General features: G+C 35.8%; 1 protein-coding gene across 2 annotated transcripts in view; it reads right to left on the bottom strand.

The window, feature by feature from the left end:
- The window catches only part of LOC129527076 (uncharacterized), a 94,581-nt gene that overhangs the window by 37,347 nt on the left and 39,124 nt on the right, over window positions 1–18,110 (bottom strand). Inside the window, exons 2-4 of one of the 2 annotated variants that reach the window (XR_010131135.1) lie at window positions 16,799–16,920; window positions 16,082–16,123; window positions 15,181–15,352 (exon numbers count right to left, since the gene is read on the bottom strand). The exons of the other annotated variant lie outside the window; for it this stretch is intronic. The gene's annotated coding sequence lies outside the window, so the exon portion shown is untranslated. The remainder of the gene's footprint in view (window positions 1–15,180; window positions 15,353–16,081; window positions 16,124–16,798; window positions 16,921–18,110) is intronic. 2 annotated transcript variants of the gene reach the window in all.

The raw sequence follows: 18,110 nt of genomic DNA, 5'->3' as shown, positions 1-18,110 counted from the left end.
ATTGTTTTATTTTATATATATTTTAAGTATTTCATATATACACAAATTTCATTATTTCCTTATAATGACTGGTAAGATTGAGCACATTTTCTATGCTCTTGGCCATCTGCAATGCTTTTATGAATTGTTCATTTACGTGCTTTCACAATTGATTTGAATGAGCCTTTCAACACTAAATTTGGCATGTTTTGAGTAAATATACATACATTACTGCAAAAGAGAAATTGCCCAAATTTAATTTTAACTTGGCAGTTTATTCATTCTTTTTACCTCATCTTTAATTACTGCAATGCAGATAGCATCAACAAAAAAGAGCAAATTTGTAAAAACCATTTAATTGGATTAAAGATGGCATTCATTTGCTATGTATATTGTTGACGCTATCATGTTTTTACAAGCTGAGTTAAAGAATAGCTCTGGTATGTAGTAATCTTACTCTGATGTGGTGAAACAATTACAACTGCTCAAATGAAGTCAAAATAGGCTAAATTCATTGTCCAAGGAGGATGGATACCACCATGGCTGCTCAGAGACAATACTGCTAACTGGGAAAAGAAGGCAGGCAAGATTTTGGAATTCCTTGGAACTTTATAGATGAAATTTGGAAGAAATAGGTTCAATTTTGAAACATAATTTATCAACTATAACTATTATAGCAAGGGGTTTATATCATTCCAATTACTTCTACTATGCTTGTTTTGCACTGTTCAGGTGATGTTAACGGCACGTGGTAGTCATTTGTATCACTCACAAATGGAATTTGGCAAAAGAGCTAAAAAAATTTTTATGAAAATGAAAATGTTGAAATAATACTCTAAATATTATTACCATGTGGCTGAGTTGATGTGATTATTTTTTCAGGTTCCAGTTTAGCCAATGCTCTGGTTTCCCAAAGGGTAAACTCCAGCCCACAGGATGCTTTTGTAAAGTTTTATTGGAAGAAAGGCACAGCGCACTCATTCAATTATAAATTACCTATGGCTGCTTTCGTAACACAACAGCAGAGTAGATTAGCTGCAACAAAGACCACAAGGCTTTCAGAACTGAAAATGTGTACTTGGCAATTTACAAAAAAAGTTTGCCAATCCGTGGTCTAGTTTAACACAGGCTGGAGAAATAATTCTACATAATTAAAACTGAGCTCTAAAATGTGGAAATACGAAAGACTGAAATGGCAGAGTCATCATATCTACTCTAAGTTTTCTCAGACCCAGAAGACAAAGAATGTCAGCACTATTTTGATTTTTTTTTTTCATATTCAAGCACAGTATAACAAGGCCAGAGTGCCTGCTGGACAAGGTCCCTGAGTTAGGGCATGCTCTCTTCTAGTTTTTCTTTCTATACATCACCACCTCACAGATCACCATCACCGCTGTCCATTCACATGGAGGTAACTCCTTTGAGTTTCCACTGCTATGCCCTTCTGTCTCTTATGCCAAACGGCACAGATAGATTACAGACGAATGATTGATAAAGACAGATATATAGATGATAGATAAAAATGGACTGATATTGTTAAATAATCTACAGATAAGATAAGATGAATTTAGATGAAAGCAGAATTGGGGAAGTTTGAGAACTACCAATAACATCAGACATTAGGATACGAATCAAGGTATTTCTCAGAACAGAACACTTACTGTTCCACATAAGCTTATTTATCTTATATGTACATTGGTATGCTGTTTCTGAATTTTTCTTAAGACCATAGAAAGACAGTAACTATGTTTTAGTGATGGTATGCACTACAAGAAGTGCAATCATGCCACTTTCCTGTATGATCATCATGGGAGTTGACGTGGAAATTATGAGAAATGTGAAAAAACATACCATTTGAATCAAATAGATAAAATTGGAAGATTCACATAATCTTCCTCGAATTCTGAAGTTGTAAGGTGCCTATATCCCATTTATACTCAATCAAAAATGGTATTTCAAGAGCTAGATCAATTCTGTTAGAACTCATCAAATGTCTACAACATAGCACAATTCACAAAACATAACATAAGCCTATGTTTTGACCCTAATATTTTCAATTAATTAAATAAAATCTTTTTACCCTGCTTTTTCTCATGAACAGTCATCCATTCACTTTCTAATTTACTCTTTCACTGTAAATACCATGAAAGCAAATTTAGTCATTTAAAATGGAATAATAATTTTCTGTTTCACTTTCCAGGATGTGACATTATCAAAACTGTGAAAGAGATACAAACAGCAACACATAAAACTGGTAATAGTTCTACTCTTTGTTAAAGTATCTACCACATCCTGAATTGCCAATCAAAACTTCTGTTTCAACTATTTGCTATATCAACTACTCAAAGAACAAAGTGGTTACATTTTATTTGTAGCCTTTAGACAAAAGCCACATGCATCGACTCATTTCAGATGGCCAGAATGTCCACCATGGGGTAGCTCACTTATTCTCTCTTCTGGCAAGATCAGAGCTCGCTACACCCCTTTGCTTATGAACTATGGACTGAAGACTTACACTGTGGGAAAGAACACTTAGGCAAGTTAGCTACAGATACCAAGGGGAAAGAATTTCTTCGTTTTATTCATTTTTTTCTAGATTTTTCTCTGGCATGAAAAAATGCATTGTGGAGAATGCTTCCACCCCTTGGAAGTGGTAAAAGCGGGTGATAATGCTGGGAATGATGGTAGAGAAGAATACTTAGCTCAAATTAATCACCAGGTATTTCTAATAATAATACCAAAGCAAACTAGAACATAACGCTTAGTGAAATCAATGCTCTATCTGTTTTGGATGAGTGGAAAACAGATACTCACACCAAGAGATTATTCCTACATGAATACAAAACTCTCACTAGGCAAAATACAAAGCAGGTAGACCTTGGAAATATAGAAAGTTTATAAAAATTGTGATGCTTAAAAAAACCTACAGAAATCTGAACATGTATACTTTTTATAAAAAACAGTGAAAATCAGAGAAGTTTCATGTGGGATAGACAGCTCTACTATTTTAGGCTTGGGTACTTTAGAGTACAAATCAGTAAAACTAGCTAGCACAGTATTGTCTCACAAGTTGAAACTTTTCTCCATCAGGTCAAGTACAACATACAGGTCTGGCTACTAGTAATAGAGGAATACATGTTATCAAACTAAGCCCCCAACAGATATCAACTGTAAACTCCAGAATTAATATAAAGACAGCTATCTAAAACCACGGAGAACAACCAAAAGCAAGCCAACACTGGAGGAGAGTGCACTCTTGGAGGAAAGGAATTTCCCTGTAAGTTTCCAATTTCAAGGAATTTTGCCGAAAGGCATCCTCAATAGTGGCTGAAAAGTGGGAGGAAATTCCCACACTGTGGACAATCAGACACGGGAAGCCTGAATGAAATTCTGTAAGTTCTGCTGAAATCCTTTGGTTGACCTCTAAACTGCCCATCATGTAGGCCAGACTCAAAGTAACCCACCCAATATGAAAAGAAAAGAATTGAATAAAGTGTAGGCTGCTTCCCACAGCACACGAGGCAGCCTGGAGTTTGAATCCAGCTAAGTTAACTGCTTGCCTTAAAAATAAATAAGTAAAAGTATCACTACCCATTATAGCCATAGCTCTCAATGAGAAAGAGTGAGTAAAGATGCATGATTTTGGCCCCAACACCATAAAAAAGAGCGCTTAGAAAGGACTGAAGGCATTTTTTGGCAAGGGATGCGGGGAGGAGAGAGTTATGCTACTGGTAAGTAGTGAGTGGAGACAAAGGATAATACTCAGTACCCCACAATGCATATAGAACAGTACCCTCCCAAAATACACACAACAACACAAACAAAATGACCCAGTTCAAAATGTCAGTAGTGCTGAAGCTGAGAAATATTGTTTTAGAAGAATAAAATAGAATTCAGAGTTTCTACAGTATATTCAAAGTTCAAGTTACAATCCAAAATTACTTGACATACAAAGAATGAAAACTATAATCCATACTTAAGACAAAGGGCAATAAAACTACCCTGGAAGCAGTCCTGATGTTAAAATTGTGAAAAAGCATATAATTATGCTGAAGACACAAAGAAAAATGTGCTTATACTAAATGAATAGGATAGCACATCAAATACAACATAATATTAAAAATAAAGAACTGGTTGGCGCGGGCATGAGGCCGAGGCAGGAAGACTGCTTGAGTCTGGGAGTTCAAGACCAGCTTGAGCAACACAACGACCCCGTCTCTACAAAAATAAAAAATTAGCTGAGCGTGGTGCCATGCACCTGTAGTTCTAGCTACTTAGGAGTGGGTAGGTTAAGGTGAGAGGATCAGTTGAGACCAGGAGGTCAAGGCTGCGGTGAACCATGACACTGCACTCCACCCTGTGTGACAGAGAAAGATTCTGTCTCAAAAACAAAACAAAAAGCAGAAAATATCTGGAACTAAAAAATAAAATAAATTAAAAAGAAAATTCACAGGATAGGCTTAAGAGCAGATTGGGAAAAAATAGAATAAACAGTGAGTGAACATGGATGGAAACAAATTATTAGGTTGTTCAAAGTGAAAAACACCAAAAATAAGATTTAAAAAGAATGTCAGGTATCCATAGAAAAATATTAATAGGTCTAATACATATGTAAAAATTGGAGTCCCAGGGGGAAGAGACTGAAAAGTTATATTTTAAATGGCTGAAATCCCCCCAAATTTAACATAAAGCACAACATTTACAGATTCAAGAAGTTCAAACAACCAAACAACATAAATAAAAACACACTGAGTCACATCATAACCAAAACTGACTCAACACTTAGGTAAAAATATCTTAGTAGGTAGGAGTCAGAGAAAAATGAAAAATGGCACATTTACATAAAGAGAAAGAATTACACAAAAATAAAGATTTAAGTATCAACGGAGTCCAGAAAACAGTGGATTATCTTTGAAGTGCTTAAAGGAAACCATTAATTCTATATTTAGTAACAATATATTTCAATGAAGAAGACTTCAAAAAAAGACACAGTTGAATAAAAAGTAAACTAATCACCATATACTAAAAGAAAAATTATCATCAGTAGGCCTGCTATACCAGAAGTGCTAAAGAAAGTTCTTCAGGCAGATGGAAAGAAACTTGGATCTTTGGGAAAGAATTAAGATCACTGAAGTTGGTTCATATTTATGTAAATATAAGTGATTTGAAAAAAAGCAGCATTAGAGTGAAGGTAAAATTCTGACTGAGAAGCCAGATTCAAAACTAGCCATTCAGATTGCTCAAGCAGTGTCAAACAAAAGTAGCAGCAACTGGCATAGCAACTAGCCCTTTACTCCCATTGGTTAACAACTCATTTCCCTTGCATTCCCAATAAACCTGAAGATGGACTCAAAATACCATCACTACACTTCCTTCTCTGCAGGGGTTAAGAAGAGTTAGCAAAGAGGCAGCCATGGCAAAGCAACATTCACATAGAACAGACATATGAAAGCCCCAGAGAGAAAACATTTTCTAATTTCCCAAATTCAGACATTTTTATGGTCCTTTCCTATCATTATTTTAAAATAAATCACTATATTCTTAAAGAGTTAATACCTACACCTCTACACCTTATTAAGAAATCACTACATTTTATGTTCTCTTTTCAACATCATCAAACATGGCAGATTCCCAAATTATCCAAATATAGCAACAGGATATACTAATATATATGACAAATAATACATAGAATATAATACAGTAATATATGTTACATATTATATCAAAAAGAATATTGCATGACTATCAGAATATCACATTCTCCATTATTTCTATATTCTCTCTCATTCATGACCTCGCTCTCACTCATTCCATCACAAATTTTATTCAATAAACTTTAATGAAACTCATACATTTTTATCTTGACATTTTATCATAAGACAATAGAAAGAAAAAATCCCTGTCAAGTAGGAGCTCGTTATATTTTGGAAAAACAACACAGAACACAAGACAAAGTGTATTGATAAGGATATCAACACAATATTCAAGAGCTTGAAGTGGGGAGCCTAAGAAATCAGGTCTATATGCAGCTATTTACATTAAGGCATATTGATCAATCCTAGGATACTTCATGTCTGCCTGCCACATAACAATAGTCTCAGTGCAAATGTACCATCTTAGCGTGATTCTATTCAGATGTTCTCTCCAAACCTGCATTTCTCCACTGAGATATTGGGTGGCTGTGGGTAGGAATCCCATATAATATTATCACTGAAGAGAACCATGAATCAACAAGACAATTTAACAAGGCTTTGGCGGATATGATACTACTACAAACTGAACAAACAGCCATACCTTTTCTAAAGTTTATAATGTCAGAAGAAATCTTAAACTTATTCACAACAGCTGGTAAGAAGCCAGAATGAAAGGAGGACAAGGAGTCATATACCCCATATACCCAATGTCTCAATATCCTTCTAAAAATCAACACTTTCTGACAACTTAGTCAGCTCCTTACTAATAAAGCATTTTTCTACAGGTTTTCACCTCCTCAGAATCTCCACTACGGTGTCTTGTGGACTTCCCGAATGTAAGAGTAATGTGAAAGGCTCACAAACACTTCCTTCTTATTTTCCTTATTGTCTCTCTTGGTCTCTTATTTAAAACACATACAGTCTTCCCATCTGTTATTAATCAGTAGACATTTCTTCAACACTCCTTGAATCCCAATATTAAACAAATGAACTGGATCACAGAAATAAATATAACTCTACCGTACAGCAATATAAATACTGTGTTACAGAAATACTGAGTGGTCACACTGAAGTCAGCGACATACATTGTACTTTATTGTTCCCTCTCTTGATTGAAAGTAATTAGACAGTGACTATATTCTATGATTCTATCATTGGCCTGTCTACAGCCATTCTCCCCCAAGAAATTTTTAAAATAGAGTAGTATATAATATGGAGAAAATGAATCCTTTCTAAGGACTGACAACACATAAAAAGTGCACTACTATGAAATATGCTGACCTTTCCCAGATTACAAAGTCTACCATGCATATGGCTTCCTCTTTGACTGTTTTCCTTTGAGAAAACAGTGAGAAAGAGGACACTAATGGCACAGGCTATACAAGCAGGAAAGAAAACAGGAGCTATATTCTATTACTGCACAAATATCAGTGGGGATTTATGCCTAATCCCTAAAAAAAGACTTTCACCATAAGAAGTCTAATCTAGCAGATGCTGAGTTCCCTAATACCAGAATCTATATTTACACAATCCAACTCAACATGGTCTACAGCATCTATGATTTCCTCAGTCATGCCCTAACATTCTCAAAAAAGTGTGAAGCAGCTACCTCATATTGGGTCTCTAGAAATTCTTCTTTTACTCATCCTTCAGGTGATTGGGGCTCATTCATCAAAATTTCACTCATCCATGGTCTAAACAAGTAGTTTAGACCCATTATGAAATTAAATATCTGCTACATAAAAGGCTCTGTAAGGTAAAGGAAAGTATGAAGAGGAAAATATCCCTGTCAATAGGAGCTCATTATTTCTAGTCTGTTAGACACAAAATGAAGGAATGAAATGAAATTTGGTAAGTGAAATGTTAAGAGGCATAAAGTATGTTGGACTCATATCTAACCCATTAGTTAGGGAATGACAATGTACAATGACTGTACAATTCTTCAGGTTAAGCTGGAAAAGAACATCTTCCACAATGGTACTTTATCCCTGACTTTAGTGATGGGTTTTTTTTTTTTTTGTTTTTTTTTTTTGAGACAGAGTTTCATTCTTGTCGCCCAGGCTGGAGTGCAGTGACATGATCTCGGCTCACTGCAGCCTCCGCCTCCCAGGTTCAAGTGATTCTCCTGCCTCAGCCTCCCAAGTAACTGGGATTACAGGCACCCGCCACCACGCCCAGCTAATTTTTGTATTTTTAGTAGAGATAGGGTTTTACCATGTTGGCCAGGATGGTCTCAAACTTCTGACCTCAGGTAATCTGCCTGCCTTGGCCTCCCAAAGTGCTGGGATTACAGGGGTGAGCCACTGCACCCGGCCTCGACTTTAGTGATGTTATTGTATCTTAAATGTAGGTTCAACACACCTTGCCCTTGCCCTACAACTTTCTTTAAAAATTCGACCTTTTGTACATTCCATCTTGCTTTACTCCCTTGATTCCTAGCACCATCTTTTCTTCATTCCTTTTTCACTTATCCATCATTAGGTTGTTACTTTTTCTTTCAGCTGGCCCCTTCCATCCATTCCTTTCCTCAACAATCTTTGCTAAATGTCTGACACAAGCCAAAATCAATGAAATGCAATCCTGCCGTAATGAAAACTCTACCGTGGCCAATGAACGCAGGTACAGATAGAGACACTTCAAGTGGAAACTCCAATGATAAAGCTACGTAAGGACTGCTGTTTGAAAGGATGTAATGAAAACATCAAGTTTTATCTTGTATACATATAATGTGGAATGATGAAGAGGATCTAAAATTGTACAACTGGGATACATCTTCACATACTAATTGATGAAAGCAACTCACAGGTATCAGCATGTGTCTATGCTGGGCTAACAATGGTAACCTAATTATAGTACAGACCATCAACTCAAAGGTATTGTTTGATTTGGCCTTTTCAATAATAAGAGCACTACGATCAATGATACTCAATTTTCAAATTGAACTGTGTCTTTTCAATGCCATGCAAAAGCCACTGCTGCCCCATTAATTTTTATTCTCACTCTTCATGTATCTTCAGGAACACTACAATCCTTTGGTTTTCACCAGTAACTCTAGCGACAATCTCCTTTAATGGGTCTTCCTCATTTTCTCAATATCTAAATGCTGGAGCATCCAAAGCATGGTCTCAGACACATATGTTCCTACTCCCACATACACTCTATCTCTAGATCTCATCCTTTCCCACAGCGATTAAGTATTATCTCTATCTCCAAATTTCCCCCCAGCTCAAGCTTCCTATTTACACTTTAAAAACCAAAACCTTAATCTGTGGGTTTAATATGGATCTAAAACTGGCAAAATAGCATTTTGATAAAAAATCATGCACTCAGAGAAAACCAACCCTCCCTAGCAGTTGTTGAGGTCTAAATCATAAGTCCTGTTTCCGTCCTCTTCTCCTCTCACATGGTACCATTCAATACTTTATCAAGTAGAACTGGCAAGGATTTCAAAATACACCCCAAATCCCAGTACTTCATAATACTTTCATGTAAGACAACCTAATGTAACACCTATGTACAACTTATATAATACAACTTATTTCTACTCTTGCTATTAGTATTTATATCATCCAGTGACCTTCATCCTACCTAACTTGTTTTAATATATATATATAGAAAGTAAAGTACTGCAGAAATAAAAATTGTAAATCTAAAAAAACCCAAAGCAGTTGGAATGCTAATTATGAGTAAAATACAGCCATTGAACAAGGCATTCTTATCCAAGGCATTAGGGAGAACACTCGCTAAATCCTGGAAATGACTGAATGAGACATGAGATGACATTTTTAAAATCTCTAATTCCTGAAGATAAACAATGAATCGATTTTAGAATCAAATTATCTTGTGGAAAAAATCAAGATAACATGATTGTCATATATTCCAAGGTGACAAACGAGGTACAACAATGTAACAGAATATTTCAAACCATCAAATAAACATGAGACTGGTATTTTTAACCAACTGTACTTTTGTCTTGGAATTAACTTTACTAGATAAATCAAATACCAGAAGAGTCAGAGGCCTGAATTTTTTTGTGCAAATCGTTTATCAGTCAGCAGTGAACCTTAACAAATATAAGGAGAAATAAAAGGCTACAATCCTCTCCTCGGCTTTCCTTGGTCTATGTCACTCTGCTCCCACTGGAAGGAAGAGGCTCTAATTTGATCGGCAGAATGATACAGTACTTACTCGGCTATTCTTTAGAGGGCATTCACTGTGTTCCAAGGTCAATCACAGATATGCAGAGTGTATTTACGTTCCTCTGCATCCTCTTATCAAGTTCACAGAATGCTTAATTGAAGGTTCTTTTCTTTTTTCAACAGACCAAGCCATGTTGTTCCCTTACATGCATCTTCAGGGTATGGGCATATGGGTTCCATTCAGATTTAAACTTAGAAAGGATGAATTCCTCTGTGGAGTTACTCCACATTTCTTCCTGAATCGAAACGTGTCCTGCAGCACAGTTTCTATTACCATCAGAGAATCATATAATAGTAATGTACTTTAGTGCTGTGACTTCCATTGTTGGTTAAAACTTACTTTATATCATGGAAAATTTAAAAGTTTGCTACACTGAGGCTGAATTTTTGAATTTGGTATTAAACCACCTTCAATACTCTCATATATATAGCTTTGTGGAACAGGGTATGTTTTAGGCAGATTCAGGTTTTCTGATACTCCCTTACTGTATTATATGTGAAAGCAACAATATGCATATTAAAATGTCCCTGGCGGGCTTTTCCACTTGGTTTTCATTCTTTAGGTAACAATTTTTGTTTTTTTTCCTACTGGCTATTTGTCTATTTGTACATTTATTCACTTGGTGCTTCATTTGTTTACAATCAGTAATTTTTGGCCTTACTTCCATTTTCTCCTTCATACATTGAATGAACAATATTTACTGGGCCTCTGCTGCAACCCTGCCACTGAAGACTAAGTATAAAGTTATATACAGAGAGCAGGGAACATTCAGATCACCACTTTTGACCAAGCCTTAGGTCATGTTCAAGCCTCTGATTCCACTGCACTGGTTCCTAATTACACATTTTCATTAATACCAGGTGGCCTGCACCTCACCAATAATGAACCAGATTTTGAAATATATCAAAGTGATTATTAAAACCACTTCCTCAATCTACCCAAGTCATTGTTCAAAAGTAAGAATGTCTGTATTCTGGGAACCTTCTTTAACTAGCATAAGATGCAGGATTACTATTGGGAGACTAATGCCCTAGTTATAGAGAACACAAAACAGAGTTTGGATATATATAGGTTTTAAACAACACAGTCACTGCACGGTAGTCTGAATAATCTACACAAACTTCTCCACAGAGAATGGGAAAGGCCATGTAAGGTGACGTATGAAAGAAACTTCAAAAAGCTGAGTTTTTGTCTTCAGATAGCTCCCAAATGCAGTCCCTTCACTGTCAACCTCGGATACTCTAATGCATTAAAGAGACTTAAAGTAATGACAAACGAAAACTGAGAAACAAACATTGGTGATATGTAGGATACAGATCTAGAATCTGAACCCAGATTCCAGCATCATGCTTCACAGTCTATTCAACTGTGAACCGTTGAACACTCTTCCAATAATGAAGGCACACATACATTACACAGCTACATTAGATGAAACACTATTACCAAAAACTTCCTCTTCTCCTTCCACTGTGCAATGTATTTGCATTACAACTCTGGAGTTCTGTGCGTCTCTCACATTCCACTCTATGGTTTAGACATAAATTCATTAGACTCTTTGGCTAACCCTTTCCCTGTATTCTCATATAAATCACCACCTTATTCTTTCAGAATTTTCAGTTCATAAAACACACTGCGGGACTGTTCTGACAGGCCATGATATACAAACTCTTCCTTACAGTACAAGATACTAAATAATGCATCTAAGCAATAACACAGATTTTTTTCTAATCAGCACTGATTCAGGTAAAAGTCACCTGTGCATATTAAACCTACTATGTGGAAGTTTGATGAAAAATAGAATACCTGTATAGTTCCAAATTAATTATGAAGGAATGTTAACTATAGTGGAAAAGTCCAGTGGACACCAATTGAACCAAGAGATCAAAGTAATTCAAAGTGAGACAAAGTGACATTATTTGTCACCTGAGATGATTCACTAAGGAAGACTGAGAATACTGAATTATTTCTGCTCAAAATGAGTATCTTGAACCTTTTCATGAGGAAACACAAAATTCAAAATCTGAGGTATCTCCTTAAATCTGCTAGCTATTACTTTTTAAGAACACTGATGTGATCAAAGTCCAGGAAACTGTTTCAGATTAAACAAGACTAAAGAGACATGATAACTGAATGCAATAGAAGATCCTTTTCTGGATGTTGTAGAAGGGAAGAAACTGCTATAAAGAACACCTCTGGAAAAATGGGTAAAATGTGAATATGGACTGTATACTGTTATACTTTTATACTATTGACACATTTCATTATTTTGAAATTTTTACCGAAGTCAATATAAGATGCTCAGGCTCTTAGAAAGTAGATGTTGAAGTGTTTTGGGTTACAGGAAGATAATGTCGGCAAATCATTCAAATAGTACATAAAATGATAATGCTATGTATAAACACATAAAGGGAGGCAAGAGCAAGAAGAGGAAGTGGGGGGAGAACACAACGATGCAGAATAAAAAGTCAATCTAGGTGAAGCGTAAATCAGGTTGCTCTGCGTGATTCTTGCGATTCTGAATCTAAAATTATTTCAAAAATACAAAGTCATAAAAACGCTGGTATAAGGTATACTTAGGGCGTTTATGAACTTCCAAGCGGATTTAGAAAATATTAATGATTTCTTGCTCAGATAAACAGGATTTTTGGGTAGAGTGAGGAAAAATGGGGTACTGCCTCCTTATCTTATAAATCACACATCATTATTTGATTCTTCTTTTAGCCATGGCCATTAATTAAGTCAGACTTATGTTAAAAATGCCATTTTCACCTATTAGATTGGCTAAAAATTTAAAGCTTTTTTTTTGAGATGGAGTTTCGCTCATCACCCAGGCTGGAGTGTAGTGGTACAATCTCGGCTCACTGCAACCTCCGCCTCCTGGGTTCAAGCAATTCTCCTGTCTTAGCCTCCCAAGTAGCTGGGATTACAGGTGTATGCCACCACGCCCAGCTAATTTTTTGTATTTAGTGGAGATGGGATTTCACCATGTTGGTCAGGCTGGTCTGGAACTCCTGACCTCAGGTGATCCACCTGGCTAGGCCTCCCAAAGTGCTGGGATTACAGGCGTGAGCTACTGCGCCCGACCTCAAAAATTCTTAATACCTGTTGCACACAAGTTTTTATGAAAATTGGCACTTCCATTACAACACCGTTCTGTGGTGGCAGAGGACACCATTTTCAAGAGCAATTTCACAGCATCTAACTGAAACGAAACTGATGATCCAACAATGCCACAGCTAGACATTTATCCTGTAGAATTAGGAGACCAACTGCATTAGAATATATATATAGTGCAACATTATATGTAGCAACAAAACAAACAAAACATTAACCTGCTTTCCCAAAACAGAGAAATGGATTCACCTGTTGTAATACATACTTTACATCCCATAAAAAGTCTGTGGGTAAGCTATATTTATTGATTTAGAAACATGTCCATGCTATATTAAAGAACCTTGAAATTTATAAAATAACATCTATCGTAATAATCACACATTTGTAAATGAATTCCACATAAACTTATGTAAGCTGAGAAAAGTTACTGACAACTATACTACAAACACTACTTATCAAACCTAGGAAGTAGGTATGGAAGATAGTAGATAAATGACCACAGCTTGCTTCATATCACTAAGTGACTCACTCATTCTTGTTGGCTCTGTTTCAATGAACTAGGTGCCAAGCCTAAGTGAAAAGGAGATATAAAAGAATAAAAACACATAACCCTCAACCTGGCTTTAAGAGCCAAGAATTCAAAGGCTTAAAGCAGATTCTGCCCCATGTTTTAGTTTAACTTCCTACGTTGAGGGTTCAGAAAAATGACATGGGATGGAATACATTTTCTCGCTTCTGCTTTCCATGTATATCCACCTTCCCCAGGATCGTAACAAACTTCTGCTGTAAGCCAGAAGTCAGAAATCTACAGCCTGTGGTCCAAATCTGGCCTAACACATGTTTTTGTAAATAAGTTTTACTAGAACACGGCCATATTCATTTGTTTATGAATTGGTTATAGCCGATTTCACGTATAATGGCAATGTTGAGTAGTTACTACAATATGGACTATATAGTCTGCTCTTTTACAAATTTTGCTACCTCTGTATATTGTTATACAGACTACAAAACTCTGTATGATGTTTCATATAATGTAAAAGTGTGTGATTAGGACACTGATCTTCTTATAACCAGAACAGCATACTGAACTTGGAAAATATTCACACAAGAAATAGTATGAGATAAATTAACTTTGGAGAAGAGACAGAAGAGCACCTTCTGTCCAGGTAAAATAAATGAGTATTGCAAAAAGGAACACAAGTTCTACCTAAAAATCTAGCTGCCAATGAACAAAATAATATAGCATGAAAGGAGACACTAATGGCTGTACACATATGAGATTTTTAAACCTTTAATCTTGTGTTGGTAGGATTAACTGACATCAAAGTGATTGATTATATAGTCTTAAAATTCTAGCAAGTGTTTGTTATTGCTAACACTGGTCTAGAGAGGTAATTAATATTACTGAATGCCTCCCATGTATAAACCTATCAAGACAGGTTGGGCAATATGGTGAGCAGTTCCCAAATGGACAGTGCAGCTTATGTTATAGAAGTAGACAATTAAAACACCAAATAAGCACTATTTTATATTAAGCCCATTTAGGTTAAACAGAAAACAAAGGAAAACCAGGGTAATGTGGATAAAGGGGAAATCTCTTTGGTGCAGCACTGAGATTTTTATTCCAGCCCCAAATAACACTAATGATACCAAGAAAATGATTGTACAACATGTTCTACAAGATGAGATCACAATGGCTCAAATGGCAGTGCAAGGGTCTCGCTCTCCCTTACACACTCAGTTGTCATGTCATCCAAGTTTGTGTACTTGGAAAGAGGTGAACTATAGTCAATCTCAGATCCTGATCTGCAATGAGATATGCTAGGTCTAACAAAAAGGATACTACAGAAGGTCTAGTCCAGATAACACAAATGCTTAAGATTTCATTTGAGACTTGTCTAAAAACTGTGGGCTCCTGATTCAAATGAGGAAAAAAAGTATCTTACACATGGGGAAAAAAAATCACTGGCACACCAAGGCCCTCTGCTTCTGAGAAAGACTTGCCATCATCTGGAGAGTGACTAACGTATCCATGGGGTTGAATTAATTATATTTCCCATACACAAATCTCACTTCCATTCATAAAGTAAAATATAAATTTAAGAAATACAATGAGTTAATATACAAAAATAGAGGGAAGCATGAAATGTATTGAGACTGCAGAGAAGTACATAAAAACATTCCAGGCAATTACTTGCGAAAAAGCAGGTCACTTCTATTCCTGGACGTACTTCTATAAAAGGTGTGCCCCTTTAGAAGCAAAGATGCAAGAAGATCCCAGAAAGAAGCAGTAACAACAGCATTTTGGTGATGCTGTAGATGGAACCACCATTTGTCTATGATCCTATTATCCATATGGTCACCACCTGAGAGAGTACAGAAGAAGAGATTGCAAATGGAAATAAACAACAGGTTATGACACAGCCATGCCTGGTGACAGAAATATATCATCTTCAAGTCAAGTAATACTCCATAAAGCCGAACTCCTACAATCTGATGTGGAATAACCCAAAACCTACAAAAACCAGGTATACGTACTGTATGCAAATGATAAAGCTGCCATTTTCCTTCGTTTCTCTACACATTTTTTGTGATTTGAATACCTATCTCCTATTCCAAATTATTTTCATGCCAACCAACCACCTATTTATTCTTTGAACCAGCATTTCCTGTGTAGTTTCTTCATTCTAATTTATACACCAATTCAGGGGTTAAGAATTTTTTTAAAAGACACAATATAAGGAAATACTAATAAGATACTGTATGTATTCCATAGTATTCCATTAAGATCTCTCCACAAACTAAAACCCAGTATCCACCCATCAATTCTCCTTGCTACCCTGTATGCTTCTTGTGCAACTTCTAGTTGTACTAAAGTCAAGAAAATGCCTGATTTCATTAAATGTTGGTTATTAACAAGAGTTAACTATAAAGTCCTTGATTAAAATATCGACTCAAAATAATCACATAACCACAAAGTAGGATGTATGAAAAAAGAAATTTGATTTCAAATAACTCAAATAAGAATCTAATATATCCTCAACGTAGCAAATAGAACAGCTTCAAAATCACAATATAGTCCTTAATGATTTTACCTGCAGGAAAGATGTCTTTGTCCTCCTTGACTATGAAAGATGCTTGTGAAAAAAAAGAAAAACAGGAATGTTGGAAAATAGTTGAAGATTTTTCATTCACTCATTGAAAGAAAGGGTGTTAAGACCCTACTTTTACCACTTCAATGTTGCAATATTCCTCAACTCCTTTCTGCTCACCTTACCTACTTCCTGATGATATCCTAAATCATGCACTTGGAACTAAAATTAAACCTGCTACTCTCATTACAACCCATACTATTTATAGTAAATTCTAATTCCTAATGACTTTGGTCTCTGACATCTTTTAATAGCCTATCCATTTTCTTTATTTTCCACAGGCTGCCAGACTTCCTTCTTATCTCCCTCTAGCTGATGAATTTATTCAAGAGCATTCATTCAGTAAAATTTACTGAAATAATATAAAATTTACTGAGTATACAGATAAAAAGTTATAGTCTCAGTCCAGATGACATTACATACTACGGTGAGAGTAGATAAGAGTGGTAAATCAAAACCTGCATAAACTACATATCAAAACTGTGTCAGAATTTAGGGAGCCCTTTTACCTCTTTTATTTCACCTGATAATCACTCCACAAATTCACAACTTTGTGTTTTATAGAATTCACGTATGGTTTTGGATTTTAAAATATTACAAATTAGATTCAATATCAAACTGGTCAAAAATAAACAGTACACCAGGGTTACTGATTCTTACCAGCACTTTTGAAGAATGACGTCTACAAAAATAGTAAACAAGCACAATGATTTGGATTGATATGCAAATTTCAGTCAGTGAAGAAGTTCTCACTTCTTAAACTGGTACCACCTCAGCTATAACTGTGAAAAATATGGGAAAATTGTGACATATGACCAGTTAATATACAGAAGGTGAAGTTCTCTCATTCCTCAACCTCCTAAAGTCCCCAAATTATTAAAACATTGAAAGATCATTTTAATTAAACTAACTTGTGAACCCACTGCAGTTAGTTTTTGCTTATTTGCTAACACATCATGTTGAGAATGCAAAAACAAAACTTTTATAATTTCATAATGAATCTGCCCATGAAAATATACCATTGGCTTTCAAATGTCCATCTTTCCAGTCAACTTTACATATATGACTTTATTATTGCATCAGCCCATTCTCATAGTCATCAAATTCCTGTACCATCACCTTGTGAATCAACCCATCTATCAGTCTATTAAGCCATTCTAAAGCCACCAAACATGCAGCTATCACTTATGCAACCAATGTACCTGTACCCTGATCCCTACATTTATCCAAGATTTTAGATAGCCATACTTGTACTCATCAATCTAAAGATCCATACAGCATTCCATTTTTGATCCATCCAATGATAACACCTAGGCATATAACCATCTGCACCTTCACTAAATGATTCCACTGTGCATATAACCATATGTACACCCAACAGGTTTTTAAAACCTGCATTCTCCATTCTTGCATCCAGCCATTTGCTCATATTCTACTTTCCATCTATTTCTTACATTATTCAATACACCCAATTTTGCATGCATCCATCTGTTATTATATCTCAAATTATATTAGACGATTATTATATTCATCTTTCTGGGCTTTAAATATCCAATCCCACATAATTTCAATGACTAGTTATTAAATCCACATTAACCATACAATACAAAGAAAATTTCAGTAACCATTCTTGCATCCTTCCATCAACTCACACGTCTGCCTGTCTACTACTACTACCAAGCCTGAAAACACCAATCCAACCCTGCCTCCTTGAACGCACCTATCCACCAATCACTGAATTATTGTGTGTAACTTTCCCTCTGTACTCAGATTGAAGTCATGGCCACTTCAAAATTTTACTGGCTGAACACATCTACTTCTTACTAATGAAAATATTCCTGTGGGTCTGTTATGATGGCTCTCAGGAAAGCTTTGCTAAATATGACAGATTATTGTGCCAAGGGCATTCACCTCTTTTGAAAATTACACATCAACACATGGTTCTACGATCACCACGGTAAGATATAAGTTA

This window comes from Gorilla gorilla, chromosome 16 (genome assembly GCF_029281585.2).
Source record: "Gorilla gorilla gorilla isolate KB3781 chromosome 16, NHGRI_mGorGor1-v2.1_pri, whole genome shotgun sequence".
NCBI lineage: Eukaryota > Metazoa > Chordata > Mammalia > Primates > Hominidae > Gorilla > Gorilla gorilla.
This window is presented reverse-complemented; position numbering and strand designations above follow the sequence as displayed.